At 36.5% G+C, this 7,958-nt stretch overlaps 1 pseudogene; it reads right to left on the minus strand.

Moving 5' to 3' along the window:
• Positions 1-935: 935 nt before the first annotated feature.
• LOC111738863 lies at positions 936-1,054 on the minus strand (annotated as a pseudogene).
• Between the last annotated feature and the right edge of the window lie 6,904 nt (positions 1,055-7,958).

The raw sequence follows: 7,958 nt of genomic DNA on the forward strand, positions 1-7,958 counted from the left end.
CCACAGTCAGTACACAAACTCTGATTGCAGTATTGTCACCTACTGTTATCCTAATTAATATTTAGGTCAAAAGGATCTGGATTTCAGTCTGGACTTGATCCCTTAGTAGCTGTGTGAGCTTAGACAAGTCACTTAGCCTCACTCTCACCAAACCCAAAGATCTTGGAGTGGTATAGTCAGTGGGATTTACCAACCTGTGTGTGTGTCAAGCACAAGCAACCCTACTGTGCTCAAGAGACTTGCCTGTTGAGCACAGAGGCAGAACTTGACTCATCTTGTACAACTGTAGTGGTAACAGCTCTGGACTTCTGCAGGTGAACACGGGGACACTTCCTTCCTCCCTGGTGCTCTACAAGGTCCACACAAGGACTCTCTTTTCTTCTTCTTTGCTCTTAAAGGTCAATAAAGTAATTTTCTTTTCTTATTTCTCACTTCTCCTTTTTTTGTTAGTTTCAAGTATACAATACATTGGTTTGACATTTATATAGTTTAGGAAATGATCCCCCGATTACTCTATCTTCCTTCTGGCTCTACACATAGCCATTACATTACTGTTGACTGCATTCCCTATGCCATGATCCCCTCTCCAATCTATCAACTATAATCTATCAACTACTAATTTGTACGTCTTTAACCTTTCACCCTTTTCTTCCAGCCCTGCAAACCTCTCCCCTCTGGCCATCACCAGATTGTCCTCTACATTTGTGAGTCTGTTTTCAATTAGTTTGTTCTTTTTGTTCCTTAGATTCCACATATAGGTGAAATCATATGGTATTTATCTTTCTCTGACTTATTCCGTTCAGCATAATAACCTCGAGATTCATCTATGTTATTGCAAATGTTAAGATTTCATTTTTTTATGGCTGAGTAATATTCTATTATATATATGAACCATACTTCTTTATACAGTCATCTCATTTTATTTTATTTTTTTATGCCTACAGCACCTGGTATTCCAACATGGTCTCCCATCCAAGTACTAACTAGGCCTGAACCTGCTTAGCTTCCCAGATCAGACGAGATCAGGCACGTTCAGGGTGACATGGCCGTAGACTGTACAGTCATCTCTTGATGAGCCTTTAGATTGCTTCCATATCTTGGCTATTGCGAATAGTGCTCCCATGAACTTAGGGATGCAAAGATCTTTATGAATTATTGTTTTGGTTTTCTATAGATAAATACTCAGAAGTACAATTGCTAGGTCAAAAGGTAGAACCATTTTTAATTTTTTGAGAAAACTCCAGACGTTTTCTACAGTGGCTGTACCAATTTGCAATCCCACCAACAGTGTATGAGAGTTCCCTTTTCTCCACATCCTCACCAGCACTTGTTGTTCTTTGATTTATTGATGATAGCCATTCTGACAGGTATGAGGTGATATCTCATCATGATTTTAATTTGCATTTCTCTGATGATAAGTGACCTTGAGCATCTTTTCATATGTCTATTGGCCATTTGTATTTCCTCTTTGGAGAAATATCTATTCAGGTCTTCCGTTCATTTTTTAATTGGATTGTTTGTTTTTCTGTTGTTGAGTCGCATGAGTTGTTTATATATTTTAGATATTAACCCCTTATTAGATGTATCATAAGTGAATATCTTCTCCCATTCCATGAGTTGTCTTCTCATTTTGTTGATGGTTTCCTTTTCTGTGCAAAAACTTTTTAGTTTGATGTAGTCTCATTTGTTTATTTTTTCTTTTGTTTCCCTTGCCCAAGGAGATAAATCTGAAAAGAAATTACTAGTAGCAATATCAGAAAGTTTACTGCCTATGTTTTGTTCTAGAAGTTTTATGGTCTCAGGTCTTATGTTTAAGTCTTTAATCCATTTTGAGTCTATTCTTGTATATGATGTAAGAAGGTGGTCCAGTTTCTTTTTTTTTTTTTTGCATATATCTGGCCAATTTTTCCATCGCTGTTTATTGAAGAGACTATCTTTACCCCCTTGTATATGCTTGCCTCTTTTGTCATGTATTAAATGAGCTTATAGATGTGGATTTATTTCTGGGTTCTCTATTCTGTTCCATTGATCAATGTATGTTTTTATGATTACTGTAGCCTCATAGAATAGCTTGATATCAGGTAGTTCTCGCTCTTTTTTCACCCTATTTTATTTCTTGGCACCCCCCAAATACTTATTTCACTTAATAGATGCTCTATAAAACTGCAAATAGTTGTATGAGACCACCTGTTCACAGTATAGAGAAAGGATCACTGAGAACTAGAAGATCTGGGTTTTCCCTATTCTGGGCTGTAACATTGAACAACTAAATAACTTTTCTGAGCTTTAGTGCCCAAAATTTTCATGTGGGGCTCTAGTCAGTGTTCAATAGCCACATGTGACAGGTTGTTGCCATTTTGGACAGCGAAGATACAGAACATTTCCAACACTGATAGATAAAATACCACAAGAAGGATGGTATGCCTGACAATAATGTCATAAAATAATATTTGTGAGAAATGCCTAGAACAGAAGCTTCAGTGACAACAGAAACACAGCCACATTAACTAGAAGAATGAGATGAGTGGAAATTCATAATCATCTGGGAGCTATTTGAGCTCATTAAATAGTAGGAAGGAAGAAGGAAAAGTAGCCCCACCTTATGTGGGAGTCTCTAGCATTAAGCCAAAGATATGAGGCAATTCCAAAAGATATTGTGAGGTTTCAAATGTGAAATGGTGGTTTTCAGATCTGTTTCTTAATCGATTTAAGAAATTGAGCCTCGATATGAGGAAACAAAGGGAACTGGTATTTAACTCGGACAAAAAGAAGATCAGAAGAAACTGTGTAAGAGATTGTAGCTTTTCCCAACCAGGAGACTTCATTAGTTGACACTCTCCTCAGTTTATAAGAATCCTCTTCAATATATTTCTATAACTTGTTACTTTTAATAAAACCCCTTGGCCAGATTTGGTTTTATGAGTCATACTATAAGTTCCTAAAGGGCGATAACTATGTCCACCTTTCTATTCTTCATATCACAACCAGAGTGGTTCTTTAGGAATTGAGATTACATCTCTACTTTTCTAAAGCCCTCCAATGGCTACATATTACAGGATCAAAGTCCCATGTCCAGACCACTTACATACTTTGAGGGACCCAGTGCAAAATGAAAATGCAATTTCTTACCTTTCAGATCATTGCTTAAATGTTGCAATTTCAAGAAAGCCTTCTGAGGTCTAATACCTCTCATAAATTTTCGTAATTAACTTAGCATTTTGTGTGATTATTTTATTATCAGTCTAATCCGCTGGATTATAAACTCCATGAGGAAAGAGGCCATGTCTATCTTGTTCATCATATTATCCCCAAAGCTGAATATAGCACTACCATGCGGAATGCACTCATTAAAATTCCATTTATTAAGCGAGTGAACAAATTAATGAATTGCAGTTTTCTGTATCTTCAGAGAATTGACTAGGGTAGGGAGACAGGAGGAAGATGACTCTGGAAGAGGGCATATCACAGTTCCCACCCAAATTCCAGTTCCTAGCATAGGTTCACTTTGTACATTTTGCTCTGCTTAGTCAGGGATTCAATCAGACGGTGAGCAGGAAGACAGAATAAAGAAAGCTAAGGTTTGGATTACTTCATGATCAAATCATCCTGCCCTCCCTGTTGGGTCTCAGTGTATTCTTACTTGCCACTGGATTTTACTTGCTTATATTTTATTAAGAGGTTTTTACTAGTTACCTAAAGTACTTAATTAACATATTCCTTAAAGTCCTGTGTGGATTTTTTAAATCTTGCTTTGAAGGGCATAGTAATTGTTCCCAAAAGGCCAAACAAAGCAGTCTTTACAACCAAATATTTGAGAATGCCTCAGCAAACCAATAACAGTACTTACCTCTAAGAAGAGAGAGGCTGGCACTCTGGGGGGTGAGAGGATGTGGTCAAAGGAGAATTTAGCCTCATCTATAATGTTTCATTATTTTAAAAGAATAATATATTTCTAAGTCATCATGTAATTTTAAATAATATTAAAATATAAAATATAAGTTCTTTGTCTCATTGAACTGGCCACAAAAAATTTTAAACTCAAATTGTTAAAAACTAAGCTATCCTAGCCTCTGTGTGTGTGTGTGTGTGTGTGTGTATTGTGCCTTGCTATGTTCTATTTCCAATCATATATATACATATATGATATATATGATCATATATATATATCTATATATATATATCTATATAGATATATATGATCATATATACACACACACACACACACATACACACATATATTTATAGTTTAAATGTTAAAAATAGTTGTCTTGATTGTATCAGTCACATATCTGACTTTACTGAGCTTTTCATTGCTGGATTGATTTTATCGACTAGTTTAATTTTTTAGATGCTTTAGTCTTTTTACTGAGCCAATGTGATTTCAGTAACACTAATCTGGTCTTCAAATTTTTATTTGGTATTTCTTCATCTCCAAATTATACTCTAACCATGCAGCCTTCTGTAAATTTATGCAAGAATGGGTGACATCAAGTCCTTCAAAATGACCAGTTTGGGATTTGTACAAAGTCCTTCAACTACATGTGGCCTACATGTGCCTCTCCCTCTAGTTGTTCTGCTGCCATTTCAAATTTAACATTTGAGAGTGTCAGGCTCCTTTAACTCTTCATAGATAGAATTAAACACTACTATACTATTGTGTAGACATTGGTAAATGTATGTTGTACTCTGGGTTAGGTCTGGCTGATTTCTAACAACCATAAATTTTTAAAGTTATTTTATGTCTTAGTGCTCCTGAATGATCTTTGATCCAATTTCTCATTTTCAGTTGAACAATATAGTGCAGTAAAATAAAACTCTATACTGTTACCTGTCCCTATTGGTATATTCTTAGATTTCAGGGGTTGGTTCATCTCAGGCCCAATGTGGCCATCAGCACTATAATATACAGTATGAATATAATAAACCTAAGCTCCAGGTCTGAATCAGGGTTCCACTCCACCAGGATCCTTATTATTAAGTTGCTTTGTAAAATAAGCATCTGAAGATATTATAGTATAATTTCAGTCTTGCTTTCTCTCATCTCCCCAAGCTAAAGCCTCTTGACTTGAATAGGATTTAAATAACCACAACAGTGGGGCAAAGCAGTTCCAGCAACACAGGACCACATTCCTGCTCAGCAATAATTTTCCAGAGTATAACAATGGCCCCCTCCTTTAGACTGGGCTCACACTCCTCAGTTTATGTCAAGTCTATTCTCCAGCTCCCAACAGTCTCTTTTGTTTCCCCAACACAGAAACAGAAGTTCAGCTACCATTTACCCTCATGATTGCACTGTTGTTTTTCTTATAGCAGAGTTATACCAGGAAACTTACATACTTTTTATTTATATCTCCTGGCTGGCCTGTAGGCTTTTGAGTTGCCATCCCAGCTCTAGAGCCTTTGAGAATTTTGACATTAAATGGCCTTGGGTTGTTTTGGTTCTTATGTAGACTTGGAAACACCTGCACCTCTACACTGGTTGCTCCTGTGCTTGGAAAGCCTTGCCATATCCTATTTCCAATCCTAAATGTGTGCAAAAGATTTTGTCTTAACTTGCTATTTTTAGGGATGGTGTGGACTCATGCCCAGTTGCTTAGTCAGCACTACTGCTTGCATTCGGGGAAAGTAAAGAGTCTAAATTTCACAGTAGAAAATGACCATTCTCCATTTAGTCTGCATTCAGCTGCTTCTTGTGGCTTGTGTATCACTCAAGATAGGCTGAGCTAAGCTGCAATACAAAACAACCCAAAAGTGTCAGTGGCTTCAAATTATACAAATATATTTCCTACACACGTAACATGGCTGCAATGGGGCAGCAGCTAAGTTATTTTTCGTGTAGTTGCTCAAGGAATATCTCAAAAGTTACTACTTGTCATGTGCAATGCTTAATTTTATGTGTCAGCTTGACTGGGCTAAGTGACTGGGCTAAATATAACATTATTTCAGGTGTGTCTGTGTTGATATTTCTGGAAGAGATTAGTATTTAAATTGGTAAACTGAGTAAAGAAGATGGCCCTCACCAATGCTACTAGGCATTATCTAATCTGATAAGGGCATGAATAAAACAAAAAAGGTGGAGAAATAACAAATTTGTTCTGTCTTCTTGAGCTGAGACACTCATCTTCTATTGCCCTCAGACTTCAGTGCTCCTGCTTCTCAGGCCTTTGTATTCTGACTGAATGACACCACAGGCTTTTCTCATTCTCCACCTTGCAGATAGCAGGTCATGGAACTTCTTGGCCACCATAATCACATGAGCCAATTCTTATTTTATATTTTCAGATATGTAAATAAAAAAATAACTATCTGTTTCTCTGGAGAAGAGAATTTTGGAAAGTTGCATGTTGGCTATTAAATACTCAAGCCTAAAGTGGCTCACATCCCTTCTACCCATAACTCATTACACAGAACTAATCACATGGATCCACTAAACTACAAGGACCCAGGAAGGTAGAAATAATTTGATGTACAGCACTGATGACTACCACAATTGGTTTCCAGTGATGATGTTTAACAAATATGGCAACATTGTCCTCAATTCTTTTCCTGGTTATAGATTTGCTCCACATGCAGACCAAGCCATTATGTGGCTATTTCATTTCTGCATTTCACCTCAAATTTATTTTATATTTTACCAATAGCTTTATCTTAGCCTAATTCATGCTAAAAAGTTTTTTACAGAAACTAGTCATTTGTCTTCAAACACTTCTCACATAGGCAGACTGGAAAACAAATCAAATCTGTCTGACATATAGCTCAGAAGTGTGTCTTGGTGGGTGACTAGTCCTCAGTTTTCTCTTCTGTAAAGCAGAGATAAAACTCCTACTAATAACCACTTTATAACATTGAGATCCTCAAATGAAAAAATATCAAAGCATTTTCTTCTATATGTCTAACCATGCATTCAGCAAGTAGTTTCTTTTTTAAGAAATAGACTAATAATCTTCTTTCTTTAAAAATTGCATACTTTCAAAACCATTATAAACTTTGAATGAATTTATTATTTTTGAGTTGAGCTCAAAAACAAGTCCAAACTCCTGATCAGAGCCAGTTAATTCAGACCAAATTATTTCTTATCAACACACCACCTTTGCACAATACTATTTGGGATGGTGGGTTCTACTCTCTCAATATCTACTCAACCCTTCTGAAAGTATGCCCTACTGTAGAGGCTAAAGCTTTTTTTAATACTACATTTTATAGACTGTCTTACAAGCTCAGATTCTGGATCTCATTTGGATTCCATTAATCAGATTGTAATTGTGAGAGGATTGACTTTGGAACTCAGTTATATGAGAAGAGAGGAAGGACGTGAGGTGTGAATTTTGCTCCTGAGGATGACAGAGGTCATGTTCCTGGAGTTGGTGACTATGTTTGCTGCTTCCTGATTTACCAGAGGTGAGTTTCAGATCCCAACAGAAGTGGCATAGTTCTAAATCTGGTAACTGTAGTGGTAGCTTCTCAACTCAGTGGGAAGTTTTCCTGGTCCTGATAAAAGGCATCTTCCTTAGTGACCTACCTAGTTTAGCAATGAGATTTTGGAGTTACTCAGGAAAGTTAGCCAAGAGTCTGTTTCTTTAGCTTTCACAGTGACTCTAGAAGCCATTTAATACCCCACTATATCTTCTTCTGTCTAATTCACCTAGAGGAGATTTTTCTATCATGAAACTGACCAATAAAGATAGTCATTATTTCACTACCAGTGGAGTTTTTTGTTGTTTTTTTTTCTCATTTCTAAACCTATGAGTTTTCTCCTTCCTAAGAGACAAACATTATCTTCCTTTTCTTGAAGGCTTCTATCCTTTGTGAAGGTAATTACTCATCCTGAGTACCAACCAACAAAAACATAAATGACTCTTGAAATTCTCACTAGATAGCTATATGTCTATAAATTTGGGTTATTCATTGACTCATCTCTGTATTTCATAATTAGACTCCTTTCCACATTCTCCAACACT

This window comes from Pteropus vampyrus, unplaced genomic scaffold (assembly GCF_000151845.1).
Source record: "Pteropus vampyrus isolate Shadow unplaced genomic scaffold, Pvam_2.0 Scaffold44, whole genome shotgun sequence".
NCBI classification, from domain to species: domain Eukaryota; kingdom Metazoa; phylum Chordata; class Mammalia; order Chiroptera; family Pteropodidae; genus Pteropus; species Pteropus vampyrus.